Source organism: Amblyomma americanum, chromosome 2 (genome assembly GCF_052857255.1).
Source record: "Amblyomma americanum isolate KBUSLIRL-KWMA chromosome 2, ASM5285725v1, whole genome shotgun sequence".
Lineage (NCBI taxonomy): Eukaryota > Metazoa > Arthropoda > Arachnida > Ixodida > Ixodidae > Amblyomma > Amblyomma americanum.
The window spans coordinates 233,644,005-233,658,601 of record NC_135498.1 but is presented as its reverse complement, the minus strand read 5'-3'; positions in this window follow the sequence as shown (position 1 = coordinate 233,658,601).

Genomic DNA, 14,597 nt, shown 5'->3' with positions numbered 1-14,597 from the left:
GTGATGACACGCGAGCCACGTATTGGAATATTCTGCTTCATAAACCATGCAAACTAGGTTTTGCTTAAAGCGCAGTGCCTAGAAATCGACAAGAGAACAGCTGGAAATGAACCCTTGAGTTTTGTCGATATAGCGGTGAGAGCCATGCACAGTGCGGTCGACCGCGGTCTGCCAGGTGTGTGCGAGTCGATCGCGTTATGCGTATACGTACTCGGGTCTGTGGTTATGAACTTTTTAGATCGTGTGCTCTTCTTCGTTCCCCAGTCTCAGTTTTGCGTCATCGTAGTCGCCGGTGGCCGCACCGCCATCCGCAGGAAAGATTCTTCTATTCTGTCTCTATCGTTGTACGCTGTGTTTGGATGAGCCGCCCCCAAGCTCGAGCAAAACGGGCATCGTGTGCGTGGATGCGTGTGCATGCTGCCTAACCCCTCTACATGACGCTGAGCGACCCGTGGTCTACCCGCTATCCCGAAACGCTGCCCGATGGGTTCCGGGCCGTTGTCTCACATGTGCGAAGTAAGCATCTGCGGAGGCAGTGAAGAGCCCGCGGGGTGAGAGGATCCCCAGGGGACAGGAGCCAAAAAGGAGACGCGATCGAGGCATTTACGGCAGAAGACAGAGAACGGATCCACAGGTGCCCGTATTCAGAACGACCACTTTCCGCTTCAAGATTCATTCGAATGCGCTGCCACATAAATTCTCTGGTTTGGGCGGCTAGCATCTTGTGCCCTCAGAAGCGGCGTTATGCTTGCGACGGGTTAATGCAACGTTCTCGGTAATCAATGTTGTCTCCTAGCAAACGTACTTAATTTTCTCGCAAGAATTTTTAATCCAGTGCCTTTGTGATTCCGCGCTTTGTCCTGTTGGTTTCTTCCTCGTCCCTTGTCTTTTTTGCGCGGTTTCAAGATGCACTCTACCTTTGTGATTCTTCGCGCATGGCGCCAAGCCGCTCAACAAGGCTAAGCATGGGCTACTTTTCAGCGTGCACGAATGATATCTTTCGTCTGAGGAATCGTGACAAGTATGCATCCATAACATTCAGGCGGTGTGGGTGATAAGAATAAAACGTAAGATATGGTCCATGAAATTCACCATGAAACAACAAACTTAGCGATCACTAGGCCGTCATCGCTACAATAAAAAAATTGAACTTCCAAAATTGAAGAAATGTGGTAAATTTTTTGCTCGCACTACAGCGAACGCCCGAATATTCGACCACGTTGCACATGCGAAACTGTCCTGTGAGTTTTTTTTTTTTACTCCATGTAAACTTTTCCTTCTACTCTATGGCACCGAAGCTATTTTTATCCACCAAATGTCTAGAAGTTGGCCCTGTGATGCCGCACGAATGCCAGATTTAGGAAGACGAAGAAGTGGCGAGCGCTTCCAGACTGAACGTCCACGGCTGCTTCGCAGAGCTGACGCCGCCTTCAGACGCCGCTTTCTTCACCAGGAATCGTGGGGCTCCTCAAATAAAAGTGGACAACTCTCCACACAACTGCAAACATTTTTTGTGAATGCACGTGAGTCAGATTTCGCAACAGAACTAGAGAGACGAAATTCAATTGCGGACTAAGCAATCCTTTTTTTTTTGCAGTCCTATTAGAGATGGTGAAACATACAATTAGCAAGAGATAGATGTTGGAATCGAACGCGATGCCATTAGCAGTGCGGGACAGGTTTGATGATCTGTCGCCAGAGCTTTCTGGTGAGACCACTGGAGAAGTAGGGCCCATCACCGAGTAGATGCAGAAGAAATCATCGCATGCTACAGCGCTCAAGAATTAGCGAAGCAGTAAGCACATGCACTGCTGTGCGCTGCCGATGAGTTCCAAGAACATGACAACTATTTCACGTAAGGAATACGAAATAGACGAAAAGATTTCAGTGTTGCCCGCTCAAATCGAAATTTGCACTGGAAACATTGCTGCGAAATAGTGCGATCGAATAAATGGCAGCGGAACGTAAACGAAGACATCGAAGAAACACACAGACGAGGACGATGCTCGTCCTCGTCTGTGTGTTTCTTCGATGTCTTCGTTTACTTTCCGCTGCCATTTATTCGATCATGCACCAACTAGCTCAACAATCCACCTTAAATAGTGCGAAACTAGGACGAGTGAAGAAGGACGCACGACATGAGTGCTGACTTTAAACTGGTTATTTGTTCTTTCCACATTTATGGACACACAAAAAGTGCCAGCACGAAATAGAAAGAAACGATCTGGTTAACTGACACACAAGTGGAACAGCTCAGCTTTTCGCTGATTGCCAGGCAGATAAAAAAGTTACACTTTTCGTGATAGTGCCAAAGGTGTCACGCTCGCACACCCCTTTCCCGCACGTTCAATGTTAACTGAATTGTAAGAAGGGGTTGTGGCGCAGCAGAACCTAGGTCGCTTTCGAAAAGTTGCAAAGGTTCAGGAGAAGCGTTTGGGTTGCGAGCGAGCTTCACACCTCAGAATTGTTGTCTTCTTTCACACACACAGTTCACCACAGTGAGCGTGTGTGGCTGTTACGCCACACGTACCTCCCGGCGAAAAAGGAGGCATCCTACTGACTTAGGGTGCACGCACGATAGGCGGATCGTAGTACGTCTTGAGACTGTCGACGTGCAATATTTCACGGCCGCGATGCGCGCATCCGGGGGCAAGAAAAGCTGTTAAACAAAGTAGTTCCATGGAGAGGTTTCGCAGATTACACGGTACGGGCCTTAGTACTTTGAAAGGAATTTTGTGGAGTGACCGGTACCGGTTGACGGAGTCTGGGTATAGGACGGAAGAGGAGTGATAGGGGCGCAAAGGTGCTTCTGGCGATTCTGGTCCTGCTTTTTAAGAGAGCGGGCAGCAGGCGTTATTCCTCAGCATATGTCGCTGCTTGAGAATACGGAAGCACGGTATCCATGGTACACGTAGGCTCGCGGCCGTACAAAGGAAAGAAGGGTGAGAAGATAGTTGGGCTTTGTGGGTTAGTGTTGTAAGCATATGTTACAAATGGGGTAATGCAGTCCAAAATTTGAGTGGCCAGAGGCAACATACATGGCCAGCATGTCGCTCAATGTGCGACTGAAACGTTCAGTCATGCCATTTTTTTTAGGCTGGTAGGCCGTTGTAGGGCGATGAGCAATGGGGCACTGGCGAAGTATGGTTTCGACGGTATCTGAGAGGAAGACAAGGCTGTGGTCACTCAGAAGTTCCTTAGGGGAATCGCGGTGCAGAACGACAATGCACGATGAAAGACAAAACGTCTGGCGTAGACGCGAATGGCAAGAATTAGGTTCCAACGTAGCGGGTGAGGTGATACACTGCCACTATGACCCGCTGGTGTCCAGCCGTAGTGATGGGAGATTGAGAGTTGACAGCCGTGCGGTGCGGACGCTTGTCTCGGTGCTCTTCGGATTACGCGTGGTGACCGGGACCTGACGGACGGACAACTGAGAGAGCGCGTGACTACGACAAATCGATGAGTTATTTCCTTTAGTATTTTGAGAGCTTAGATTTAGGCTAGTGTTAGATCTGGACTAGTTAGGTGAAGTGCTCGCGAAAGAGCAGGTCAGTGACCTAACGGCCGGGCCTTTTCCGGCTGACAGCTATAGATAGATCTGCAGGGCTCACTTGTAAGCCAGGTAGTTAGTATTATTTTAGTTAGTAGAAGACAGGTAGTTAGTATTCCTTTATAGGTGATTGCCTTTAGCAGTAGGCATAATTTTATTTGAGCACGTGTTTGCAAGTGGTTTTTTTTATTCTCTAGCATTTTGTGGTAGGAATAATAGAGTGCTGCTAACATGGTAAAGCAACTGAAGGTTAAATGCAAGGAGTGTGAGACGTTGGTGAATCTGAACGAAACGCGGTTCGAATCTGTAGAGGAAGCCAAAGGCGCAAATTTTGTGTGCAAATGCTGCGTATTAGGTGCACGCCTGGACAGGGCTGACGAAGCAAACACCAGCCTAGCGCTACGTATGGATGCGCTAGAAAAAGAGCTGCAGGTAGAGAGGACAGAGAAGCGCAAACTCCAAGAGCAGCTTAGTGAGTTGATGAACGTAAAAATGGCTGACACCGCCAAGCGAAGTGACATTGGCGGACATTCCAGCGCCAGCCACGTGGATGGGGCCTGCGCTGGCATGGACAGCGATAAGGAGTTAGGTCAGGCGGGTTCAGACAGCAACAGCTACGCACACGTGGCAGCTAGGAAGTCTGTTGGAGATGGAGACAAGGGGAACAAGATAACTTCCAGGAATGAGGTTGCAGCCACAGATAGCACAGTATGTCCAGATCGTGGTGTGCACAGTGCCGGAAGTACAAGGACGGAACGAAGAAATTGCCAAGGACGTTGTGGCTGTTAATCGGGAGATATGGAAGTTAAGCCAGGAGAAAGGCTTTGAGGTGGCAGACATAAACAGGGAAGTGCATAGAGCAGGCTTTGGCGGAGGCTTTACACGAGATGGCATCCACTTTAATAGAAGGCTAGGAGCCGAGATCGGGTGGAGCCTGGCAGGCCGGGCACTAGCTTTTTTAGGGGTCCACTGCAGATCAAGGCACAGGGGTAGGTAGAAGCAAAGTAGAAAGTTTAGCAATGAAGGCTGACGCCAATAAAATGGCCACTAGGAGGTCCAGGAAGAAAACTACAAAAAAGAAATTTAACACTAGGATCAGGTACATAAACATGCAAGGCGGTAGAAAGAGAGCGAAGAGGTTAGAGATAGAACAGCAGTTGGAGGACGAAGAAGTAGGTGTATACACGCTATGCGAGACACATCTCAGGGATCTAGAAGACCCACCATATATTGATGGCTACGTCTGGGAAGGGAGCAACATAACAACAACGGAGAGGAAGGGAGGAGGAGTAGGTATGCTGATACATCAAGGAACAAATTGGCAAAGAATAAAGTCAACTTGCAAAGAACATGTCTCGGTATCGGGTACAATTGCCGGTAAAAGGACATGGCTAGAAGTAGTTTATTTAGGGACAGGGGTAAAATGCAGGCAAGAGAACACCGATTTAGTTAAGTGTCTCAATGACGATATAAAGCAGTTTGGAGAAGGCGCCAATATTATTCTGTTGGGGGACATGAATGGCCGCATCGAGGATCTGGATGGATACACAGATTATAATGGGAAGTTGATGCTAGACTTCTGTGAGCGACACAGCCTAGTTATTGTAAATAGAGAAACTAAGTGTGAGGGACAAATCACGTGGGAATCCCGTAACAGGCAAACGAACATTGACTACTGCTTAACCTCGCAGGGGATGTATAGCAAGCTCGCATTGATGGAAATAGACGAAGAGGGGAAGTACAGCCTCGGTAGTGATCATAAGCGTATTAGTCTACAGTTAGGAGCCCTGCTCAAAAGAGAAATGAAGGGGAGTCAAACAGAGTGCTGAAAATAAATGACGAACAAATAGCGCAAATAGCGGCGTGCATAGAGGAAGCAATAGAGACACATCCCATGGAAAAGTGGGATTATAATAAGTTAGAACTCGTGATTAGTGCAAAAATAAAACAAGTAAAAGGAGTAAACCGCTGGAGAGGAAAGAGGAAGCCACGAAGTTGGTGGAATAAGGAAATTAGGGAGGCTATTGAACAACGACGGTTGGCATCACGCAAACACAGAGAAGCAAAGAGGGCGCAGTTATCTGAAGAGGAAATAGGCCGAAAATGGGAATCTTATCGACAAAAGAAACAGCAAGTGTAGGTCTTCGTCCAGGCAAAAATAAAGCAGTCCTCTGTTCGCTGGCTGGAATTCGCGATGCAACTAAAAGGAAGCGAAGAAAATTCTGGAACTATATAAGCTGGCTGGGCAAAGCGAATCACAGAAAGCAGGAAAAGATTCACGATGCCGAAGGAAAATGTTTAGAGGGAGATGACGCTGTGAACTACATTTCATCAGTTACTGCTGAGTCATTTAAGATAGACGATAGAGTGATGACCCCAAATGAGGGAGCAACGCAGAAACGCACAATAGAAAACAGCCTGGAACTGACGAATCTTAACTGGAAAAAGGCGGAAGCAAATATTCCAAGATGTACGTCAGCAGGGATCGACTAAATTCCAATCAAGCGAATTAATGAACTTGGCCCAAGAGGCTAGGAAACGCTAATAAAAGTATTGGAGGCAGTCATAATGAATCAGCAAATTCCGCACAGCTGGAAACAGAGTAAAATGAATTTGATTTATAAAGGAAAAGGCAATAAGATGAACATAAAATCCTTCCGACCGATTACGATAACATCAGTTACATACAGGCTGGCGATGCAGGCTGTGAAAATAAAAATGCAGTCATTGGTAGAAAGTAATAGAATACTCGGAGAACTTCAGAACGGGTTCAGAAGTGGTAGGCGCTTAGATGATTGCCTGTTCGTGCTTACCCAATGCATAGAAATAGCTAAGGCGCTAAACAAACCTCTGTATTTAGCCTTCTTGGACTTAAGCGGTGCATACGACAACGTGAACAGGGAACTCCTGTGGAACATATTAAAAGGTGAAGGTGTCAGTCATGAGGTGATTAATTTTCTACAGGAAATATATCGAGAAAATGAAGTTGAAATAACATTGGAAGGAATTAAGAGTACAACAACTGTCCAGATACACAAAGGATTAAGGCAAGGTTGTCCTCTATCACCGCTGCTGTTCATGCTTTATATGATAAGCATGGAAAGAAGGCTACAAGGAAGCAATCTAGGTTATGATCTGTCATACACATTAGGCGGGAAGGTTGTTGAGCAATGACTACCGGGTTTAATGTATGCGGACGATATTGTACTGTTAGCAGACAGCCAGGAAGATTTGCAAACTTTGGTGAATTGATGTGGAAATGAAGGAGACAGTCTAGGTTTCAGTTTTAGCGCAACTAAGTCAGGTGTGATGGTTTTCAACAGCACAACTGATCAGGAGCTTAAAATACAAGGCCATGAAATACCCCGAGTGGCCGAATACAAATATCTCGGGGTATGGGTAAACAACGGGCAGATGTACACGGAAAAGCACGAACAGTCTCTCATAGAAAAAGGGCGAAGAGGTGCCGGGATAATGAAACATAGGGCATTGTGGGGGTACAACAGGTATGAAGTCCTCAGAGGTATTTGGAAAGGAATAATGGTGCCGGGGCTTACTTTCGGGAATGCGGTTCTATGCTTAAGGGCTGAAGTTCAGTCGCGGTTAGAAGTAAATCAGGGATCTGTCGGAAGATTAGCACTAGGTGCCCACGGGAAAACCACAAACGAGGCAGTACAGGGGGATATGGGCAGGGCAACGTTCGAAGCACGAGAAGCTCAGAGTAAAGTACTATACGAAGAACGCCTGAGGAAATTGGATAATAACCGGTCGGCAGCTGAGGTATTTAAATACCTGTACAGAAAGAGCGTTGACACAGAGTGGCGGAAACGAACTAGAAAGCTGGCCAGTATGTTTGCCAGAGACGAGGAAGGAGAAAGAAAGAGCACTAAATGACTGGTTAAAAACGTCGAAGGTAAAAATTGGGTAGATTCAATGAAAATGAAGCATAGTGTAGAACTATATCGATGCTGGAAAAGGCAGATCAGGAAGGAAACGTTTTATGATAACTCAAGAGGCAGTGCCCTCCTCATTGAAGCTAGGTCAGGGTGTCTTAGAACGCGCAGCTACAGAAAAAAAAATTAACGAAGAAGACACATGTGCTGTGTGTGGTAATCCTGTAGAAACAATAGAACACCTCATCATAAATGCGATGTTATCCATCACGATGTCGATGCAGGCACAGTCCCTCTTCCTGAGGCCTTAGGGTTTAGAGATAACAATAGTTATGTAAATAAATCTGCGGTGGAAATTAGCAAAAAGCGATTGGAGGATTGGTGGTACAAAATCTGAGAGCTGACATAAGTTTTAAAGTGTAGGAAGACGTTTTTTTTAAAGGAAATGGCGAATTGTATTAACAACTTACAGCACAGTAAACAAAAATAAAGGAAAATACTGAGCATAGTGGCAACAACCACTGCCCCATTTCAAAGGGGATGCTCCTACTTTCCATCCATCCATCCATCGGGAAAGGGCCATTAGAGATCGATGCCAGTGAGGTCGAATAGGCGCTTGGGCAAGGCAAGGGCTGCATCGGAGAGATGGAATGACAAGTAGGGGTTCGCCGCGAAGGCATTTCGGGCAGGAGCGTTCGTACTGCCGGATAAAATGGTACTTTCCTCGCCACTAGAAGCCGAGACGAAGGTGCGTATAAGTCTTCACCACACCGGCTCACGTGAGCGCACGGGGGTTCGGTGTGCAAAGAGGCGCATATGTCGGAAGGGTAGTGCTCAGGAATGACAAGAAGCCTTTTGCGCCCGTCGGCAAGATAGTTGCGGCGGTTAAACCGGCCGTCCCGTCACACAAAGTGGCTGGCTTGACGGCGGAGAGTCTGGGCCGCAGACGCGTAGGTAGTGTAATGAGGAAAGCGAAGAGGGAAGCAATCGAGGGGTCCTGGCGTCGTTCAAATGGCATATCGGCAACAACAGGGGAAGAGAAATCAGTGGTGACGAGAGATGTGGAGTCGAAGTCACAGTGTAGAAGCGAGCGGGATAGAGCGTCGGCATCAGAATATTTATGGTCAAATCGATAGACTACTTGAATGTCGTGTTCTTGTAAGCGCAACGCCCAACGAGTGAGACGGCCAGAGGGGTCTTTGAGGGATGATAACCTGCAGAAGGCATTGTGATCGGGAACGACATACAAGAGGTGACCATAGATGTATGGTCGGAAATTTACAGTAGCCGAAATGATCACCAAGCATTCCTTTGCCGTTCTGGAATAATTCCGCTCGGCTTTTGCCAGAGTGTGGCTGGCACACGCAAAATTAAGTTCGGCGAGGCCGGGTTTCCGTTGTGCCAGATTGGCGCCGAGGCCCACGCCGCTGGCATCAGTGTGAATATCAGTATGTTGGCTGGAGTCAAAATGGAGGAGGATCGCAGAGGAGACAAGCAGGCGCCAAAGCGTAGAGAACACCGCATCACAGGCTGGTGTCCAAAACGAGAGGCTGGGACCGCCGGCAAGCAGCTCACTACGAGGAGACACGATGCAAGCGAAAGCTCGCACGAAACGGCGGAACTAAGAGCACAGCCCGCAGGACTTTCACTGAGGTGGGTCGAGGGAAGTTTGCGACTGCACGCTGATTGCCCTCCTGGAGCAGTTTTCCCGGACCGGGGAGGACGCCTTCTTTGTAGATGACGTGGCCCAAGATGGCAAGCCGCCGGACAGCGAAGCAGCACTTCTTCAAGTTCAGTTGCAAGCCGGCGTCGGTCAAACATTGCAGGACACGCTCGAGGCGGAGCAGATAGGACGAAAAGTCTCCAGAAAAGACAATGACATAGTCGATGTAACAGAGACTCGTGTGACACTTGAGTCCGCTGAGAATTGTGTCCATCATGTCGCTCGGATGTGCCCGGCGCATTGCACAAGCCGAACGACGTGATGTTAAATTCGCAGAGGTCGCCGGGCGCAACATAAAGCTGTCATTTCGCGGTCAGTCGCAGCCGTCGGCATCTGCCAGTAGCGGGAACGCAGGTTCAGTGAGGAAAAGAATTCCGCGCCTTGCAGGCACTTGAGGGCGTCGCCAATACGAAGAAGTGGATAGGCATCCTTGCGCGCAATCATGTTGAGTCCATGGTAATCAACCCAAAAGCGTATGTATCCGTTCTTCTTCCTTACGAGAACAGTGGGGGATGTCCAAGGGCTGTCAGAACGCTGGATGACGCCGCGCTGAAGCATGTCGTCTACTTCTTTGGTAATTACGTTGCGTTCAGGGGCCGACACGTGATATGGGCACTGGCGCAAAGGGGCATGACAGCCTGTGTCTATGTAGTGAGTAACGACAGATGTGCGTCCAAGAGCAGTGTGCGGGAAGTCAAATGACGAACGAAAATGCTGAGGAAACGCGAGGAGCTGAGCGCGTTGGGATGGCGAAACGCCGGCATTGATAGATCACCACGAAACAGAAATGGTGTCTTTGCTTGGCGCAGCAGGAGAATAGATCGCAGCTGTCTGGAAAGGAGCAGGACCTTCAGAGATGGAATATGAAAAAGCGTGACAATTGATTGATACGTGCCAGGCATTCGCCACGGGGAAGCGGTGATGGGCAAGAAATAGGATTCGTGACGTAACTGCTCTGTGGCCATCGCAGATAGCCAGAAGAGCGAAGGGAAGGAGGAAACAGCGGCACGGGGAGCAGCGTTAGTCATAGTGAAGAGAACAGTCGAATCAGAACCGCAGGTGCACGAGGGGGGGAACAAGGTTGTAGAGAATGCAGGGATGTCAGTATTGTCAAGGACCAACCTTTTACCGGCTCGTGGAGAGGTGGCCCACGGCAGGGCGGGACAGAGCGGAGACAATTGAATGCTGGCACGAGCGCAGTCAAGGAATGTATGGTGAAGGATGAGAAAGTCGCAGCCGAGAATTACATCGTGTGAAACCATGAAAAAACTTGGCGATGAACATAATGTCCCAGATAACCAGGCGAGCTGTGCACGCCGCCAGAGGTTTAATGCGGTGCGAGCTTGCAGTGTGGAGGCAAAAGTTCGAAATAGGCATCCTCACTTCGCTTAGTCTTCGATAAAGGGCGGCGCTAGTAAGTGATACAGCAGCGCCCGTGGCCACAAGGGCGAGAGTGGCGACGCCATCGTGCAACACTTCGGATATTTAAAATATGGATTTAAAATAAGGAGAAACCTTGGTAAGTTACCGACAGAAATCATACTATGTGCATACAAATCTTTCATTAGACCAGTTTTAGAAAACGCGGCAGTTTTTTGGGATCTGCACACCTAAATCAATATCACAAAACTTGAGAATGTCAGCGTAAATGTGTCAGGTTCATATACAATTGTTATAGCCGGAAAACATTCCCAGCAACTATTTCGCAAACAGCTAATTTAGAAGCCCTGCAGGCGAGACGATGCCAAGAAAGATTAAAACGGAATCTATCATAACCCACTTGGAATAATTAAGAATGCATATTTTAATTCAGTTACCCAGCGACAAACCCGTTCTTTTCATTCAAAGATGGTGAGCGATTTTTTGTGCAGAACAATTGTGATGAAACCTTTATTTTTTCTTAGAAATATCTGTACTTGGAACGACCTACCTGCAAACGTGGTTGAGTGTCCGACGGTATCTTCTTTTTGGAGTGCACTTTGTAATATATAGCTGTGTTTAAAACTGCCGTATCGTAGTGTGTATACTTCATTTATTTTGCTTTTTACGTGTTATGCATGTTGTTTTCGTTGTCGTTCTTCACAAAACTGAATGTACCTTATATTCTTATAAACAATATTGCTCTGTACGCCCCAGTCCTGCATAAAGCCTTTCATTATGGCAGTCTGCAATAAATAAAAAAATAACATTGGTGGGGGAAGACAGAGGACTTGAGCAGTTCGATACAAGAGCAGTTCTTGCCTGTGGAACTGCGGCTGTTAGTTTCCCTCCGGGCGGGAATGTGGGCGGCGGCGCATGAGAGAGAGAGAGAGAGAGGAACGAGTACACCATGAAGAGTATGACGGATGATCAAGAAGGAAAGAGCCTGCAGAGGCGCCGGAGGAAATGGGTAGTGGATGAGGCGCAGGGTCGTAGCGGAATGGACGTGCCCGATCCTGGAAATTCGGCGTGTGTTGGCGACGAAGCCATGCGACATGGCCGGGCAAGCCACAAGCTTAACATGTAGAGCGGTTGTCCTGGGTGCGCCAAGGGTTCACGACGGCGCAGCGAGGCGGCGAGGAACACACGGATAGGTGCCGGCGGAGATGGCAGCGGCGCGACCGATGGGTGGGAGACGTAGGCGTCGTGGCCTTGCTATCTGGCGGCAACCTCAGCGTATGTGAGACGGGCAGTCATATGAGGAAGCCGATGGCTGGAGGGCAGAATGTTGGAGACCTGCTCCTTGAGGGTGCGCCGATGCACGGGACAAAGGGATGGCGCAAGGTCGCCAGACACAAATAGGAGCGACAATTGGCAGGCCACCTCTTCCCGTAAAAGTCGTTGATCTGGGGAAGGAGTGCGGCAGGATAAGAATCCAGATCGCAAACCATCGGCGCAGGAAGTGACTCGTCGAGCACGTCGGAACGCCGAGTTGAAGCTCTCTTCTTCTTGAGGACGCCACAGCTTTGGCAAAGTTGCATAACATCCGCGACCCTTCGTGGTTCCCGGACTATCAACCACGCGTCGCCAGAGATACCCTTCAAGATGTTAATAATTTTATCGGACTCAGGCATTGATGAATTGATGGCCTGCACAGGTCGACAACTTTTCCTATATAACTCTTGATTGTTTTGCTATGGTGCTGAGCGCGAGTGCGGAGGCGTTGTTCGGCGCGCAGTTTGCGCCTAACTGGGCAGCCGAATACCACCGAGACACTGGTCTTGAAGAAGAACCAGGTAGGCAAGTCGGCCTCATCATTTCTGAACCATAAGTTCGCTACGTCGTTAAGATAGAACAGGACGTTAGCGAGCTTAGTGGAATCGTCCCACTTGTAAGCGCCGACGCGCTCGTACAACGACAACCAGTCGTCGACATCGTGGTCGGCGGAGCCACTGAAAACGATGGGATCGCGCTGGCCTAGACCGCCGGAATACAGCATGGTAAGCAAAGAGATGGGGGCTTTCTGGCTGGTGACTACGGAGGTAAGGTGTGGCTATGGAGCTCCAGGATGAGAGGGGGAACGTACTGCCGCCTCCCACGAAAGTAAGAGGAAGTTGTTGGTCAGCAGAACTTAGGCCGCTTTTCAAAAGTTGCAAAAGGTTCAGGCCACGCGTTCGGAGTGTTGTTGTTGCCTCAAAAACGATGTCACATGCCAACGGTGGGGATTGGCCAGGGTTCGGGCTGCTAGCGAGCTTCAATCCTCTGGATCGTCGTCGTCTTTCATACACACGGTTCACTTCAGTGAGCGAGCGTAGTTGCTATGCTACAGCCTCAATAATTCCTCGAACCCGCTGCAAATTGTGACGACAAGCTGATTTTGTTCGAACACAAACACATATGACATAGAACTGCTCCGTCGCCTAAATTGTTTTTGCCCGCACGACTGCGCGAGCCAAGGAGGTGTCACAATATTCGGCTCATGTTCGAAAAAAAACCGGCGCTGCGCTTAAGCAATCGCGACCGCGCGCGGTAAAATAGAACAAAAACAGCGGGCAAGGACCCCCGGAGAGTGCGTAGCTTTGCGTACTGCTGCAACTATAGGCTCGCCGGCGCGGCGCCGAAGGAGGCATGGCCGCGCGCGGCGTCGGTTTTTCTCGAATGTTGGTGTAGTTTCTGCTCGTTGTCGACGGAAAGGGGGTAACCTCCTCCACGCTAAAGTGATACGCTCTCCCCTTCGCTCTCGTGCCGGCGTCTTCGCAGGCGAGAAGGAACCAGAAATTTCTCGAAGGTGGTCTCCGCGCGCGACCAATGGTGTTGCGCGCCCGGCGCGAGAAGGAGGAGTTTGTGCAGTTGAAGCTGCGTGTATGTTCGCGCCTGCCTTGGCGCGAAGAAAAAACAGACGCGGGCTGCGCCTACAAATGAGAGGCTGCAACCGCTGTCTGATAGCCCGTGCCGCCGTTTAAGCTTCCGAGAAGCGCGCCCGCTCGACTCCCGGGAGAACACCACTCTACCAGCCAAGGATGGACCAGCGAGGCAGCGTGCCCCAGTCTGCGGATCGGCCCCGTCGTGCTCCTCAAGACGTCGGACTCTCGCAGTGCTCGGTGAACAAATTGTTTTCATTATTTGTCTCTCTCTGTGTTAGTGCACTTTGGGTGCAGGTATTTTGTTAAATTGTAATCTCTATTGTTTCTTTCCACGAGTTGCATTGTGTTTGAAAAGCACTTTGTATGTGCTCGTACGAGTGATTTCAAAATTTCTATATCGTCTCTTAGGCGTATAAACTGTTTTGTTTTGTGAACCTTTGGCTCCGACCATTTCTCTGGCTTGCGACCGGCGAACGGTGGACACCAAACGACCAGCCCGCTTGTCACTTGGTAGCTAGTCTCCGGCTGAGCTTGCCACGCTGAGTCGAGGGCATCTCCTTTGTGACCGAGACCGCTACCCTCACACGCTATAAGGATGTCTGAGAGCGCACGCAAAAGTGCGCGAAGTGGTGACAGCAGGCCCTGGTTATTCTAAGTAGCAATGGAATTATGTTCTCTTGACCTGATTCTGCCCTATCGCCCAGTCTGTCCAGTGTATCAAGGAAACTAAGCAGGCTGAAAGTGATGATTCGGAGGCGTGAGCGTCCATCAACTTAGTTTCTCTTTTTCTCTGTTTTTCTTTATCTTTTCTAGCAGGATGGATTACGAAGCATCTTCACAAAACCACAGTTACTACGCGATACATGAATTTAACGATACAGTAATGGGATTACCTTCTCATTCAAATAAGCCTCTTTCTATGTTTTGTTTAAACTCACAAAGTCTTCGAAACAAAGGAGATGCCGTCGGCGCGTATCTGAACTTACTTCACCATAAATTTGATGTTCTAGCATTTACAGAAACCTGGTTCACTGATTCCTCTGACGTTGCTCAATTTGAAGACTATTCTCATGTGTCTTTGTTCAGAGACAACAAAAAAGGGGGCGGTGTCTCTGTATTTTCGTGATGGCGTATCACACGCCTCC